At 45.5% G+C, this 16,414-nt stretch overlaps 1 protein-coding gene across 1 annotated transcript in view; it reads right to left on the bottom strand.

Annotated features, from left to right (window-relative positions):
• The window catches only part of LRP1 (LDL receptor related protein 1), a 1,472,234-nt gene that overhangs the window by 1,141,277 nt on the left and 314,543 nt on the right, over positions 1–16,414 (bottom strand).

Here is a 16,414-nt window from a genome sequence, read left to right as displayed (position 1 = left end):
TTTGAGTTTCAGTAACAAGTAATTTTTGGGACAAACAATGAGGAGTGATTGTATTGTGTGACCAAAGGACGAGATGCTAGAAGCATAGTCTGCTGTGTAATATGAGACTCGAAAAAGAGAAGGTAAGACGGATAAGCAAGAGGTAGTATACAACAAGCACCATTAATATGATAACAACAAGTTCCTTACTGGTAAGTCGTTTTCCAGCTTAAAGAGTTTTCTGGATTCACATGCTGTGCATTATTCCACCATCTAGTGCGTGGGTACAGAACTGTGACCTCTAGCGTGCTTCCTGCTACTCCTAGCAACTTCTTTTGCAAAACCCTGCCTTAGAGGAGGGAAACGTTTTGACTCCTTTGAGGACAGAAGGGAAATCAGACTACTCCCAAATGACGTCCATTGTATAAACCCCTTCCTGTGTGATGTCATACGTATGCCCCGGAAATCCCAAGTCTTTTTTCTTCCTCTGGTGACAGTATTCTCTTGAATTGAGTTTGTAAATAGACCTCCAATGGTGGAGATGGATGGGTCGCATGTAACTCCAGAAAACTCCTCACGCTGCAAAACTACTTGAACCAGTACGTAACCATTTCATTTTGCAGCATTAAACTTTGACAGATTCACATGCAGTGCATTGATTACAGAGCTATTTCCCTTCAAGTTGGTTGGCTGGGTTGTTTAGAGTGTATAGTTGAAAACATATTTCAGTACTCTTTGTCCCACTTCTGCTTCCTTGTTGATCTCAACGTTCACACAGTAGTGTTGTGAAGGTATGTATTGATGACCATGTAGCAGCTGCGCAAATGTCCTCTAATGCTATGGCGAATATTGCTCACTTTTCCTCGCTGAATGCATTTTTGGCTTTTCTTTCAGGGATACTCCAACCTGCCTTGTCACAATATTGCATTAATTGTACTATTCACCTTGCAATTGTTCCTTTGGTTACCAGGAGTCCTTTCCTGGCATGTTTGAAGGATACAAATAACTGTTCTCCTTTCCTGATGCCTTTTATTCTCTGCAGCTAAAACATAATTGCCCTTTGTACATCTAACATGTGCAATGCTCTCTCCGCTTGCGTTTTAGGTGGTTGAGAAAAATCTGGCAGGTCGATTACTTGATTAACATGGAATTATGATAGCACCTTTGGTACAACTCTGGGGTGTGTTCTCATAATCACTGTATCTCTATGTTTACGTAAACATGACTCTTGGATGGTGAGTGCTTGTATCTCATTCTCCATAGTGAGGTGATAGCGAAGAGAAAGGAGGTTTTGAGAGTTAGAATCCTCAGTTGTGCATTCTGCATTGGTTCACAGGGTGACGTCATCAGCTGGGTGTGCGCCATATTCAAGTTCCATGTAGGCATTGGTACATTCCTTGGGGGGTGCTACTTTCTTTACTCCTTATAGGAAAGCGCTTCACTACTGGTGTTGTGAAGAAACTTGGAGAGAGCTGTTTGTCTACTAGATGTGTCTCATATCTAATGGCTGTGGCCTCTTGTGTCCAGTCTTTGTTTTACCCAGGCCCATTATACCATAGCTGGAATCTCTTCCATTTGTTATTCTATTTTCTTGTTGTTTGTCTCCATGCCTCCTTTAGAATCTCCATCACCCTTCTTGGCAACTGGAGGTGCCCAAATTTAGGACCCGATTTAGATTTTGGCAGACAGATTACTCTGAAACAGTGAGAATATCCTGTCCACCGATACGTAATTCCCATGATATCCCATGAGATTTATATTTTGGCAGACAGGATATCCGTCTCTGTTGTGACAGAGTAACCCGTCCGCCGAGATCTTAAGTCCTCAGGAGCCATGCTGCCAGGTTGAGGATGCTTGCTTCTGGGTGATATAGGAAAGTGCCCCTTTTTGACATGGTCCCTCGTAATGGTAATCATGGTACCTAGTGCCAGAGAAACTAAAAAATATCCCCAATGGCTGCAGCACAAATAGTGCCATCTTAAGGGTCCCCTCACAAAGCTCATGCAAACTGCCACTGCAGGCTGCATGCCTTGGTGCAGGCAAAAGTAAAAACCTGACATGGCACACAGCCTGTGTGCCATGTCTGCAGACACTGCATGCAGTATAGGTAAGTCACCCCACAGCAGGCCTTAAAGCCCTAAGACAGGGTGCACTCTACTGCATGTGCCTCTGTGCAGGTCAGTTCTATTACCGCCAGTACAAGTGATCAGGCAAGCCATTTTAAAATCATGTGCTGGGCATTGGTGAAAACGAGTTCCCCAGTTAAATAATGGCCTCACTGAAATTAGGGATGTTTGGAATTAATATGAGATGTTTGATAAACCCACCCTGATGCCAGTGTTGGATGTATTAATAAATGCACACAAAGAGCACCTTTGCTACTAGTGCTGACTAACTGGTTTTCGCCAGCCTGCCACCAAAGACAAGTTTCTGACCCCCAAGGGTGAGGGCCTTTGCTCTCAGGAGGTCAGAAGCAAAGTGTGCTCGGACAGAGGGTGTTTACACTCCCTCCCACAGGATGACCTGCAGTTTATCATTCCAAGGCAGGGAGCTCAAAGAGCCAACCACTTTAATAGGCAAATCTGGCTTCTCTCACTGGAGAGGATACCTTCCCTCATTGTCCAGAGCCCTTTGGTACCTGGACTGGCAGGGAAATTAGCAAGTCAGATAGTTGTGTCCACCCTCAGGCTAGGAGCACCCCTAGGGTGGGCTACCTGAAGTGGAGGTGACTTTTCAAAGTTAACCATCTTGGTGATGGCAAACCTAGGAACTCTGGGACAGAGTTACAACTATTTCCAACAGGAAGTGGTCATATAGGGTGCGTAGTGACCCCAGCGGGTAAACAGCCCATTAGCTCCAACCTACACTCTCCTAATGACCCTAAATTCAATATTTAAGGGAAGCCCCTGGCACCAGAAAGGCAGTTCCTGCTGACCTAAGAAGAGGAAAAACACTGAAGAGCCGGGAAAGCAAAGACTGAAAAAGAGCAACTGAAGTGGCACCAGCACTGCCGACCTGTATGCGGTTTCCTGTCAAATTAAGCTAAAGTCGCCTCATCCTGCAAGTTGTTGTGCCTCCAAAGCTTGGGAGGACTGCCTGCCTTCAATAAAGATCCAGGATCTCCGGTGGAGCAGGGGTGTTGCTCTCCATCCTACAGGCACCCCAAAAAGAACCACGAGGATTGATTCTGGTGCCTAAACATATAAAAATGTGTTATTTTTATATAAATTGGAATGGATTTCCTTATTGAGTCGTGTGCATAAGTAATTGACTTGACTATTGTCTGTATCTAATATGTCGAACACTCCACTCTGATAAGCCTAAGGCTGCTCGACCACACTACACCATAGAAGAGCACCATGGGATTGTTAGAGCAAGCCCCCGTCCACTAGTAAGGGAATACCTAGACTCTTTGCATGATATACTTCTTTTTGGTAGATCATAAAGAGCTAGCTTCCTACAGGTGCCACACCTGTTCCTCCTGTACAACTAAAATGTATTGGTGCGCTGGGAGTGGGAAGCACTGCCCTTGGGATATTTCCATGAGGTCTGAGAACCATGTCTGTCAACTCCATTTTGAGGCTATCAGGATCTGGTTGACTTGCTCTGCCTGCACTTTTGGGTCACCTTCTGTATCATTGAAATCTGTGGACAGGCGTAAGCAAATCTCCCTGACCAATTTATTGACATTCCCCAGCAACTTTGGGTGGTGGAACATGGATGCGAAGATTTGGCATTTCACCTTCTTGTGCGTTTCAAAAAGGTCTACGTGCAGAGTCCCACAGATCTTAAAGATCTGCTTTGACATTTCTGGTTTTAGTTCCCACTCTTGAGTGGGGTTTGCCTTCCTGCTTAGACTGTCCACGTATGTGTTTTCTTTTCCTGGTAGGTGTATTGCTACTACTGATACCTTATTCGTTATCGTCCATCTCCTAATGTCCTGAGCCAAGTTTGATAGTGGGTAGGATCTTTTCCCACCTTGTTTGTTCAAGTAGTACATTGTTGTTCTGTTGTCCGTCTGAATTAAGATAGCCCCCCATCACATGTTTCTGGACAGCCATTAATGCCATAAAAAACATTTTCCGCTCCAGCACATTTGTGTGTTGCACTGCTTCCCTGGGGTTCCAGATACCCCTGTCATTCAGCTTACCCTTCTGAGTTCCCGATCCCATATGATATGCACCTGTTGTGATGGTTGCTGGAGGAGTTGGTGGTTTGAATTGTTTCCCTACTGTTAGTCTATTGAGGTTCCACCATTACATCTCTTTTTAAACCTTGTCTGTAATTATTAGATTGTCCCAACTTCCGGTTGATTGTGACCATTGCTGTAGGACCCATTCTTGAATTAGTTTTGTATAGTCTTGCGTGTGGCACCAAGGTAATGCAGGAAGCCATCAAGCCCATCACTTGAGGGTGTGCTTTCTTGGTGGGATATTTGGTGGTTGAGTTTTCAGCTCTGGGCAATATCCCAGACTGATGATCTCTAACACCCGCAGGTCTGCTGTTACTTCCATCCACAACTGATGGAATAGTTGTAGCCTTCCCCTGACAGGTGATGTGTGATAGGGGAATAGATTGGGAAGTCACTCTTGTGAGGTAGGGGCTACCTTTGTGGGTGTTACACTAACTCTGCCTCTTGAGATAAACTCTCCTGTGTAATATCTGTTCCCCAATTGTTACTAGTATTGTTGCTGCTGTTAGTAACTTGGCGTCTCTGGGGTGTTTTTGCATAGTGGACTGCAAGGCTCCCATTGATTTTGCAGGCTCTGTGTCCTTTTTGATTGTCTCGAGTTGCATGTCAAATTCTGGATCAAAGAGATGCTCGCCACCAAATGGTAATCTGTTTGTAGCACTTTAGGTTTAAACCCTGATATTCAAAGCCAGGCATGTCGATGTAGCATCACCAAGGAATTAATGCCTCTTGCAACGGTGAAGCACCTTCACCCCGCATCCGTGAGCCCGCATGCTGTCACAACGCAGTTGTTACAACGACCGCGTTGTGACAACGCATACCCCTAGAGTCCGCACAGACTGGAGTTGGAATAGTAAATTTTACTATTCCAACATCCAGCACCCCCCTCCGCAAGTCGTTGTAATGACTTGCGGAGTAAAGGTATGCGTTGTCACAACGCGGTCATTGTTACGACCGCGTTGTGACAGCATGCGGATTCATAACATGCGGAGTGAAGAGTCATATTCCTTGCAAATGTGTCTGCACTTTCTAGAGCACATCGTATTGTTGCATTAAATATTTCCCTTTCTTTCGCAACCAAATCTTCCCCTTTTTTCTTATATTGCTTAGGGAGATGCTGTTCTTGTTCTACCATCTCGTTCCATGTAGCTTTATTATAGCATGATAGAAGGCTAACAGCATTTGCATTTCGACAGTGATTGGCATGTCCTATTGCAACCCTTTTTCCTGCAGCATCAATGCGCTTACTCTCCTGATCGGGAGGTGGAGCATACCCAGTGCTTTGCGATGATGCTCTTTTACGTGCTGTAGACACAACTAAGGAGTCTGCAGTAGGATGTAGAGACGGTGTGAAGGTCTGTACTTTCTTTCAACTCTGGGTGTAAGTACCCTTGATTTGACTAAATCTTTAAAACTGTATTTAGATAATTTCAGCATAGAGCCTATCATTGGTAGATACTGAACTGTGTATTCCGTTCTGGAAACTATCTACCAGGAAATCAGTAGTCTTCATTGGCAATTTGTGATATTTTGCTTCCCTCTGTATCACTCTATGATACGAAGAGTTATCATCAGGTGGAGATGCATTAGCTGGGATAGGTGGCTCTATGTTGGTGCCTGGAAGGACCACATCATAGTCAACCCAAGGGTCTGGACTGCGTTGTGCGTTTCCCTGTGAGTCAGAGTAGTAAGCCTCATGCTCAGTGCTGTTCCCTCCCGCCACTTCCTGAGTGGGTGAGGGTGACCTTGTGTGTGGTGATTGTGGTCGGCTTGATGGCATGGGGTTTGTGACCCTGTCCTCTGTCGTCACTCTTTTTGGTAGGGACCATGGAACATCCAAGTCCTGACTGTCTTTTGGAAGTCTCCTTATGACTGTGTTTCTGCATGAATTTATGAAGTTCTTCAAAAACATTGCCTTCGTTCTCCTGCAGTATTGGTTTTTGCAGTGTCTTTGCTTGTTTCGCTGGCACAGTTGTCATTGTGGAGGAAGGTGTTTTCGTCTTTGGTATTTTGGGAGCCAAGGTTTTCTTCTGCATCAGAGTGACCATGGTCTTTTGCCTTTGTCGGAGTCAAGGAGTGTTTCAATTTCGTATAGGGCAGACATCGATCTATAATTTGGCCCCGAATGTTTGGTCGGCTCCGAAGCATGATATTGGTGTTGTCAGTGCCAATGTGTGTGCCGAGGTCGATGAGTGTTTCGGCCTCGATGTCGGCCTGGTTGGTGATGGCTCCATGCTTCTGTTTAAGCCTTGATGCCTGACCGAGAAGGTTTATGTAGTATCTTCTTTAAATGGGGAAGGGAGGGTGTCACTTGTACTCACGGTCCTTGGTGTCGTCTTCATTCTGGATTCTGACCCTGGCAGCAGAACCTAGTGCGTAGTGTCCTTAATCTGCATATCACCTCTCCCGCATTGGACTCATCGTAGGCGACGTAGTGAGGGCTGGCGATGATTTACCCCTTTCCGGCTCTAAGATCGGAGTCTATCTCACCCTCGATGGTGTGAAGCTGGTGCTTCTTCTGGGGCAAAATTGCACCTACCCAGCCATCGCCATGCTATGAGTCAGACTACGATTCCATCTGCTTCTCAATGTTTTTTTTATTTTTAAATAAGTTGCAGGCGGGGCAGTCCCATTCTTTGTGCTACAGTGACAGACACGCGTTGCAGACTTGTTGGGTATCTGAGAAGGCGTATTTTGCCCGCACCGAGGGCACTTTCTAAAAAGACGGTCCTTTTTAGCCTCAGAGATAAACATTCTTGACAGGATTGTGGAGGGCGTTGATGTCGAAGTTGTCTGCTTCCAATCGACTCCTACACAGTACAAATGATCGCAGGAGCCATGTATATATTTTAGTTGCCGATTCTCGATGCGCTACAGAGATCTGACGCAGTTGATCAAAGCCTGATGGAGGAAAAAATAATCTAACAAAGGAGCTGTTAACATGCGATTGCTTCAAGGAGGATATGATGCACAACGTCGACCATAAAATACGTCCTTGAGAAAAACAAATGACAAAGTCTGGTCCCAACACAAGGTGGCAGAAGTGTGCATAGCATGTGTATTTGCAGCCAATACATGCTACGAATACTCAATTTGCCAACAGGCCAAGTTCAGTCACGCAAAGAACTCGAATTGATAAGCTGCTGACATTTTTTTTAAAATCTACAGTGCAAACTTTTTGGCCGCACATGATGCTGGTGTGCCGACTCTCACATTAAAATGTACCTGAACAGGTTCGAAATAGATGTGTCTCGCTACACCTTTAAGGCCTCAAACTTAACAAGCATTGAAAATGCAATAGGTCTCGCCTTTAATTAAGTTAAAGCCATTTGCTTTGCTATACAATACCATTAGCAAAGCAAATCGCTTTAACTTAATCAAAAGCGAGACCTATTGCATTTTCAATGCATTTTCAACTTTGGACCATAGGGACAAAAAAACTTGTGAAATTATGGTGTGCAAAAATGAAACGTATGCTTGTGTGTCCCTAGATGTCCATTCATGACTTGTAGATAGCAAGCAGTTTACACTTTTGAATCCTGGTAAGGCCAATTTAGCCTTTCATCCTTCTGAGGTCAGTGAGTTTAGTACCATTAAACTGGTTTTGGTAGTAACTATCTTACAAGGCATAGAAACAGCAGAAGTGTGTTGAAAAAGCTACCTAAAATCTAATTAGTATTGTCCATAATTTATAATTTTTATACAGACATTTGTTTCAGGCATATTCTGTGCATATGAGCGATACGGAAGGCCAAGTTCCTTTATAAGAGCATGAAACTCAGGTGACTTTTAATACCCTTTTAATGTATGGCAGAAGGTATTTTATAGCTTATCATACAAAGTCATACCATCACACTTCCCATAAACCGTATACATCCGTGTTGTCTTGTGTTGTCAGATGAAATGATAGTATGGATGCATGCATGAAGATTACAATTTTGATCTGTAGTACACAATTAAATACACCAAAAAGCAGTTAGTAATCTGCTCCAAATATATCACAATCATCCTAATGAAAATCGGAAACCCAAAGAAAAAAATAAGTTGTGAACGGGTAGAAAAATGCAAAAAGATTCTATACTTCCTGTAATCCCCCATAGAATGCAACAAAAAATAAATTGCTATGATAGTTCCCTTCACGCTGATCAATGTTTACTTTACAAAAATGAAAAGGCATTGTTATTTACAATACCAAAAGCCCCACCAGCCTACTGACGGTTCGCAGCAGTCAGTCTGGACATCTGATGAGGACTGGCTCTGTAGCACCTTGCAGAATTACACACTGGAACCCCTATCTGCCTGTCACGTGACCCACCCCTCCCGCAGTCTGCTACATGCATTAGGCTCATCACTGAGCCGCAGACCCCCCGCACTTCACCCTCCTACAATGTGTGTAGGTGTGGAGAGCCACTAATATAGCTCGAGCTATCTAGGCGCTATACAGCCAGGCATTACAGATCCTGCGAGGAGTGGATGGACAGAGAGCGACACGACAGACAGCTCGTGAACATGAGGGACGAGAGACAGAGGGCGCTATGGACAGAGGAAGAGTATGAGAAGATAGAGCATGTGATGAAAGGAGGAGACAGGGAGAGAGGAGACAGATCCCATGACGGAGAGAGGAAGAGTACGAGGAGACAGAGCATGTGATGAAAGGAGGGATTGGAAGCTGAGAGACAGAGTGCGCTTTGGAGAGAGGAAGAGTACGAGAAGATAGCGCATGTGATGAAGGGAGGAAACAGGGAGAGGAGAGATCGAGCCCGCCACGGACAGAGGAAGACTATGAGGGGACAGAGTATAGGATGAAAGGAGGGACAGGGAGACGAGAGACCAAGCCCATGTCGGAGAGAGAAGAGTATAAAAAGACGGAGTCTCCCGTTGATGGTTGAGCATGTGATGAAAGGAAGGATAGGAAGCTGAGAGACAGAGGGCGCTATGGAGAGAGGAAGAGTATGAGAAGATAACGGATGTGATGAAGGGAGGAAACAGGGAGAGGAGAGATCGAGCCCGCCACGGACAGAGGAAGACTAGGAGGGGACAGAGCATAGGATTAAAGGAGGGACAGAGAGACGAGAGACCAAGCCCACGGCGGAGAGAGAAGAGTATAAAAAGACGGAGTCTCCCGTTGATGGTTGTTAGGTAACCAGGATGCATGCTTGATAAGGCAGAAAGGAAGAAAGACTGTGAGACGAACAGAGAAGAAGGGATAAACTGGAATGGACAGTGGGAATCGCAAAAAAGATGAGTACAAACGGGGGAAAATGGGGAGAAAATAAATAAAGTTGAACCAGTAAGTGGCACCATGTTGAATTCCAGCATGTCATGGGGACGGGGGTAAAGCTTGGGCCCGGAAGTTGCTTAAAGAAGAGACACGTGGCTACACTACTATAACAAGGGAGGATACCCGGAGAAAAAAAACGGCAAGCTCGGGGGACAGACAACACGGCATTTTAGGACAAGTAAAGCACTCCAATTACGTTGGTCGAGTTTGCGCTTAATAGGAAAGGACGAGCCCTAAAAATATAATTTGTGGCATCACTCCCAAATAAATAAAGAGAGGAGGCAGTGGTGAAAGGTTTTGGTGGTCTGGTCAACATGGCATGTTGAGGGGAAGAAGCGCTGCATAGAGGAAACCAGGATTGACGCTTGTGCTGTTTAATGGGGGGCTGACGAGACGCATGGGGAGCAGCAGCCTTTGATGTGCCGGCCGGCCGGCCATGCAGTGAATAATTAGGGGAGGAGAAATGCCGGCCTGAGGCCGAGCGCAAAGCAACAGATGGCTTTGATGTGGAGGCAGGCAGCTCGGGCGAATTGAAGCGCGTTCGCGAGACCTCATGCACTCGTTGAAAAAGGAGTGCATGAAGGAGGGAGGGAAGGAGAGACCAGATGGCTGGAGTGCAGACGGCCCATTCACGAAATGCAGTTTGCAAAACAAATTGTGCAAATGACTTCAGAGATGATGCGCCCATCTTTAATCAAATTAGACATGCGAAGAGTATTAAAATAACAACATGAGTGAAAACAGTACAGTAGCATCTTAATGACATAGTGAAAATGATGGGAGCGTTGGACAGAGATAATGGCCAATATTGTTCGTTGTATATAGTGCTGTTGTGGTGCCTGATGGCCACTTCAAAGCACTCTGAGACAGTGTAGGTTTTATTGCTAAGGGTTGCTTGGGTGGCTTTGCGCACTTTTGCATCATGCCCACGGGAGTTTGAAAAGGAAGTAACTTGAAGCAATGCTGTGCGTTACTTCACTCCAGTCCGGTGCAGCTGAGTTGTGTGTGCCGAGCTTGCTTACGAACAGGTGAAGCTGGTGGGGGAAGCAGAGAAGGGGATAAAGAGAGAAGAAAACTGAGCAGGGAGGGTTTAGGAAAAAAGAGTGGAGGAGTGGGGCTGAAAAGGACGAGAGGTTGCGGTACGGAAGGAGAGGAGGGAGGTATGGTCCGACAGGAGAGGAGGAGAGCGAAAAGAAAAAGTGAAAGCAGGGGGATAAATGCGAGACATGGCCTGGCAGCTGCATCATGCCCATGGGAGTTTGAGAATGAAGTAACTTGAAGCAATGCTGTGCGTTACTTCGCGCCAGTCCGGGGCAGTTGAGTTGTGTGTGCCGAGCTTGTTTACGAACAGGAGAAGCTGGTGGGGGAAGCGGAGACGGGAAGAAAGAGAGAAGAAAGCTGAGCAGGGAAGGTTTAGGAAAACAGAGTGGAGGAGTGGGGCTGAAAAGGACGAGAGGTTGCGGTACGGAAGGAGAGGAGGGAGGCATGGTCCGACAGGAGAGGAGGAGAGCGTAAAAAACAAGGCAAGAAGGCAAGAAGAGGGAGAGGGGACATACAGCGAGAGAGAGGAGACAAAAAAGACTGCGGGAGCCCTGGCAATGGGATAGGGTGGAAGAGGGAGGGAAGCAAGAGAGAAGACGCTGAAGACGACTGAGAGGCGTTATTTGGAGGTAGAGCAGGAGGGGTGATTTTGCGAGGCTTCTGGCGGGGGGAGAAAGGAGGGGCAGCGGAATGCGTGCGAGGGGAGGAGAAGTGTGGCAGGCAGATGTGCGGCCTGGTGAGGGGGCGGGAATGCGAGCCTGGTGGGGGCAGGCGGATTAGGGAGATGCTCGTGCGGTCACGTGACCCGCTTTGTGGCCACGTGACCTCACATGCACTGTGAAGAAACGCCAGTGGTTTCACTAGCCGATCAAGCACTATAATTCTCCCCCATTTCCCATTGCTTCGCAATGGTAAAGGACGAGACCTAAAAATGAATTTAAATATGGATGGCTGAATCAAACCACTCTTTTGTCCCTTGCCCAGGATGCATGCAACACAACATGCCTGTTGTGATAAACCAACTTATTTGAGGACTGAGCAAATTAAATATCATTTGGGTATTAATGAAGAAAATCGATCAAAAGCACTCAAATAATTTCGCTTCACAAAGGCACAATGAGCTTAAAGCGACCAAGTCACCATCTTAGAAATCACATAATGTAGATGTGTTTTATAAGGATGTGCTTGGGTTTGTCACCATGCAGGAAAAAATGAGTGGAAAACCTAGAACTGTATTCTAGACACCTTACTGAAAATCAGAAGGGTGCTGGGACCTGCCTGGCCCATTTGACATGAGGTAATGCTTCAGCCACCTCAGGTCTTTCTATATTTGCTATTTCTTAAGCTTGCGTTCAGCTGACAAACCGTGAACGTGATTACCAGCAGGATGAACTCTCAAGCACCTTAAGTGAGACTTCAGCAGAAACACACTGTGACTAGGTCAATGAGATTCCAAGCAACGGAATACTGATGACTTGTTAGAGGGGGAATAATTCTGTTTTGTTTCTTTTTTGAATGACTAAAAGATAGAAGATGAGAAGCACTGTGGCGTAAACAGACTTAAGTTAGCAGTCTGCAGTTTAAGACTGATTGCACAGTGCTTGCCAAAAAGCCATAATTTCATAAATTCCCACAGTTTGGTGGTTTAGGCAAAACTATTCCACGTCGATCCCCAGTTTACTAGCTACCTTCAATCACCTTTCTTTGGTCTTGCATTTTATTAATCACACCACATTACAGGCCCAGGGAGGATCAGAGAAGGAGATGGATGTGTCCACAAAGCTCTGCTGGCTTTGAGCAGCAATGTTGGGTATCACCAGTTTCAGAAATATCCTCAGCAGGGAAGGAAAGTCTCTGTATGAATAACTTTACTCTCTTTGGGTTCTAATGATTTGATGTAAGCTATTTTTATTCATTCCAGCAGCCCTACATATGCATCTAAGGAACTTTTGCAACACTCCCCCCCTCAATACAAGACTTAATTGAATGCAGGGTACCATGAATTGTCAGGACAGATTCTCAGCCCAGATGGAATCCAGATTTATACTTTTGTTTGAAAAAAAAAAATTGCTGTGAACTAAAACAGTTTCTCATTTTTTTTTCCTGTGGGTTTTGGAGATTGAATGCAGGGTACCATGAATTGTCAGGACAGATTCTCAGCCCAGAGGGAATCCAGATTTATACTTTTGTTTAAAAAAAAAAAAAAAGAAATTGTGAACTAAAACAGTTTCTCATTTTTTTCCTGTGGTTTTTGGATATTTAAGTGGGTCTCCTTCTTTGTATTTGTTGCAGAGTGGAGTTTCTGCCCCTTGTAATTCACTTCCTTCCTCCACCATCGCTAGCCTTTTTGGCGCTTCTGCCATGTCATATGCACCACTTTTTTTTTCTTTTAACCTACTTCACACTCCTAGATCAAAGCTACCCAGTCTCTTCTTCAAATCTTGCTTCAGGGACCCACGTGTTCATTTATATTTTGTTCTGAGGAAATATGCTGTTTTAGTAGGTTTGCTGAATTTTTGCACAATAATTTTTCGACAAAGTGGAATTCCAACTAAGTGGTTCTATGCTCCAGTTCTGAGAGGGTATGGTACAACCACCCACCAATCCAATGGAATCATAGCTGTTGCTTCACTGTTTGTCTGTATCTTTAAGTACGGCAAGTCACCCGAGTACTAAGGAGGTACCAACCAGGGCTCCTGATACTGGCGTAATTTGTAACATTACCAGTTCCTTCAACAAAGACTCCCCTGGTGTTTTGTCTCCTTTATTATAAATGTCTGTCTGTTCTATGCCAGGACTGGAGGGGAGGATTATGCATTAACTTCTCTTATTCCAAATACAGCAACATTCAGGAGCCCCATCAATAAACGACATTCTCACAATTTTCAACAAGAAGTAGTGACAAAGAAAACTACATATCCCAGGGTGGCTTGCTCTAAACCTCCACCAGTCAAAAGCCAGTACTCCCCATAATGTCCACAGCGCCACCCAAGAGGTCCTCTTTTCTTATGCCTCTGTCAGCAAGATAAGTACCTCTCAGGGATAATGTGGGTTCTACAACCATTTTTCCCTTACCTCCACGTTGTTATTGTATTGTAGTTTCATTTTTACAATCATTGTCGCTTCTTTTCGGTGTCAGTCCGGTCTTCGCATGTCCAGGTCCTTTTCTGCTGCTGCATTTCAGAGTTACTCCCTTTGGTCTGGTTGGGAGACTGCGGCTGCATTGCAGTCCTCCTGCTGTTCGTGTTAGAGAGCGGAATCCTCAGCTGGCCCTTGCATGTTAGAGGCAGAGTAACAATTGCGACCGGCCTGGGCTCTCCACAGCTTCCGTCAATTATTTGTCGTCGGCACGCAGGGTATTCTCTTGAGGGAAAGTTCTCACGTGCAAGCAGTGGTCTGTGCGGAAGCATGCAGTGGTGCAGTCCTCCTGTTCTTTGTGGCGGCAGCCAGTAATTCAGGGGTCTAGAAAACAAATCTCGCTGGGCTCATTCAGATCTTTAATATTGTGTGCCTTTGTGTTATCATTTATTCTTTTCGCACTAGATTTCAGGCTAGTTCCTTTTGCAAGCTTTCAAGGCAGATCGAGGCACAAAGGGCTGAGAAGCCTTTTCTTAAGCTTGCTCCTAGCATCACTGCAGAGCTCTTTGGTGAGGACTTCGATGAGGAGGTCATGTAGACTCCAACTTCCCTGATAACTTCCTCGTGGAAGCCACTGGCACTTCAGTAAAGAGTGAAGTGTTTGAGGTCCCCCAGTCCCTGCACAGGCAATAGCTTCTGGTAGCCGCCCATCTTGAACTACTCCCGTAATAGGATGAACCTCAGGGTCATCAGGACCAAGAACCCCAGGGTATTAGTGCTCCAGTCTCTGCCCCTAAAAAAATGAAAGTTAAGTCCAACCCCCCACAGGGTGGACCACAACAATGCCTGAGAGTGTCTGAGAGATACCCTTCTAAAATGTTTCCACCATGCATATCCCTTTAACCCTTTGCTTGAGGCATTAGGACCCCACCCCTCGTTTGAAGATGACCTTGGGGTAGGCACAGAGTTGGAAGGGGGGTTTCTGATGAGGAACCTAGATCCAACCACCCATGGCTGCCATGTCCACCCTGTAAGCAACCAAAATTATCGAGTCACCCACTCCTCCTACTGGGTATTCAGTTACATTGGAGCTGGAAGATTTACGTCACTTCAGTTCCTCTGTGTGGTCCTGGCAGAGAAAGCCACCCAGTACATGGTGAACAGATAGAAAAAGCCTCTCAATAAAGACGTCAGGAGACGGGTGAAGGTGGAATTTCCCTGCCCTTCCTTAGAAGGGAACGTAGCCGCTACTCTGGAGACAGATGGTAAAGTGGCCATTTCTCTATACAAACTCATGAAGGATCCTATGAAGAAGGACGACAGATCTTGGAGGTCCTGTCAGGGTAAATTATTGTTATTGAGAAGCCCTCTCACTAAGATTTTAGACATGAAAGAAAAAGGCATGGCCACGGGGATAACATTGCCCCAGAAGTCTTGAGCGGCTGGGCAGCAGGAGCTGGGTTTGTTTACCAACTGCTACAGTCTGTTGACAGGCGTTTTCACAGTGATGACTCCAGTGAAGGGCTGCTCTTCTTGCTTTGTTCTTCTGTGGATTGACAATGTGTCCACAGTATGCTAAATCAACAGGTTAGGAGGAATGAGGACCAAGGCACTGGAGGAGTTGGCCAAAGACTCTTGGGATTACTGCCTAGCCAACAAACTTTCAGTGGTCGTAGAATCCATTCTGCGCTATTGTAATGTGGTAGTGGACTAGAACTCCAAATACCTGGATGATCCCAGCGAGTGGATGCTAACCTGCCACCTCTCGAGGTTGGAGGGTAGTTGGGGACCTTGCAAAGTAGACCTTGGCACTTTCTGTCTGAACTGCCAGCTAGATAGGTTCTTCACCTGGTGTCTGGATTCAGAAGCCTGGGCAGTGGAAGTTTTTCACCTGGACTGGGGGGAAATGAACTATGCCTTTGCTCCATTCCCCATAACCACAAGGACATCAATCCAAAGCATGAGGCAGTTGGCAGAGATGATACTCCGGATGCCTCTTTAGTGATCTCAAGACTCTCCGATCATAGTTCCTGACTATCTGAATATTCGAATGAACCGTTGGGGGCAATCGCACCATCTTGACACAGAAGGGTTTCTCTGCCTCAGGGTGTGGAGGATTTAAGGGGATGTTGGTTTGTCCCAGGCTTTTCAAAACAAGCAGAGATTTTTGTCCACAGAGCATGATTCAACAGTACTAACAAAAGTTACCGTTCAACATGGCAAACATGGTCTAATTGGATTTGAGTCACATGGGTGCAGAAAATGCCTACATTGTGAATGTTATTCTCAGTTTGTGGAGCAGGGCTTGGCTTATCATTCGGCCAGAGCTGCATGTTCCACCATCTCAGTGAGGCACTTGGCTCTGGGATGGGCCACTGCGAGGAAATATCCCTTAGTCTGCAAACTGCCGTGAGGAATTAGTCATTCCAGGCATCCAGATTACAGGTAGTCCTTTTAATGAGACATGAATTTGGTCCTTAATAATTTCATGTCATGAGCTTCAAATCAGTTCTTTCCAAGAAAGGAGCTTTCAGTATAGCTTCTGATGTTACTTTGCTTAGTCTCACGAAGACTGGTGTATGATGTGACCGTTCTAAATTTGTCTGGCAGAATGTTCACACGAGAGGGTGACCTTCTTGATCATGAGGACAAAATCAATAGAATGGTCTGTAACATCCCCCATTCTTTTCCTAAGACACCTAAACTTTGGAATGTGAAAGGTCTTAAGGCGCAAGAAGAAAAGAGGATTAAAGTCAGCCCTGTGGATGTTAATAAGCTCTTGATTTCAACCAGGAAGCCATTTGAAGTGGTATCTCCAACAACTATGAAGAGGGTCCGCTTGA

The sequence above is a fragment of the Lissotriton helveticus genome, chromosome 1_1 (assembly GCF_964261635.1).
Source record: "Lissotriton helveticus chromosome 1_1, aLisHel1.1, whole genome shotgun sequence".
NCBI lineage: Eukaryota > Metazoa > Chordata > Amphibia > Caudata > Salamandridae > Lissotriton > Lissotriton helveticus.
The sequence above is the reverse complement of the archived record's forward strand: the minus strand, read 5'-3'. Positions and strand labels throughout refer to the sequence as shown.